Below are 500 nucleotides of genomic sequence, written 5' to 3' on the forward strand. Positions count from 1 at the left end.
ACCCTTTCTAATTTGAGCTCCCCTTTTCCTGAGAATTTACACACCATCTAGGCCTCAAGGTCAGGGACAAGTTGCAGCTGGTCTGCAGTGCTGTCCATTTATGCCTGATGTGGGGGGCCAGAGAAGGAGGTGACCCACTGGCACAGCCTCCATGGGAGGCCTGATGGGGTGAGGCAGGGGCTGCCCACACACACACACACGCACACACACGCACACACACACACACACGCACGCACGCACACACGCACACGCACGCACACACGCACACGCACACACACACGCACGCACACACGCACACACACGCACACGCACGCACGCACACACACACACACGCATGTGCAACTTCCAGGCCTTGTGTCTCTGGCCAGCCTCCTGTTTTGATTGCCTCCTCTTCTCCCGTTTGTCCCTAAGGTACCTGACACTGAACAGGTGAGCACGATAGCACTATCATAGCCACGTGCACCCACAGCCCAGGGGAGTGCCACACGGGGGTGGCACTC

This window comes from Orycteropus afer, unplaced genomic scaffold (assembly GCF_000298275.1).
Source record: "Orycteropus afer afer isolate SDZICR_OR568_19922 unplaced genomic scaffold, OryAfe1.0 scaffold00128, whole genome shotgun sequence".
Classification (NCBI taxonomy): Eukaryota; Metazoa; Chordata; class Mammalia; order Tubulidentata; family Orycteropodidae; genus Orycteropus; species Orycteropus afer.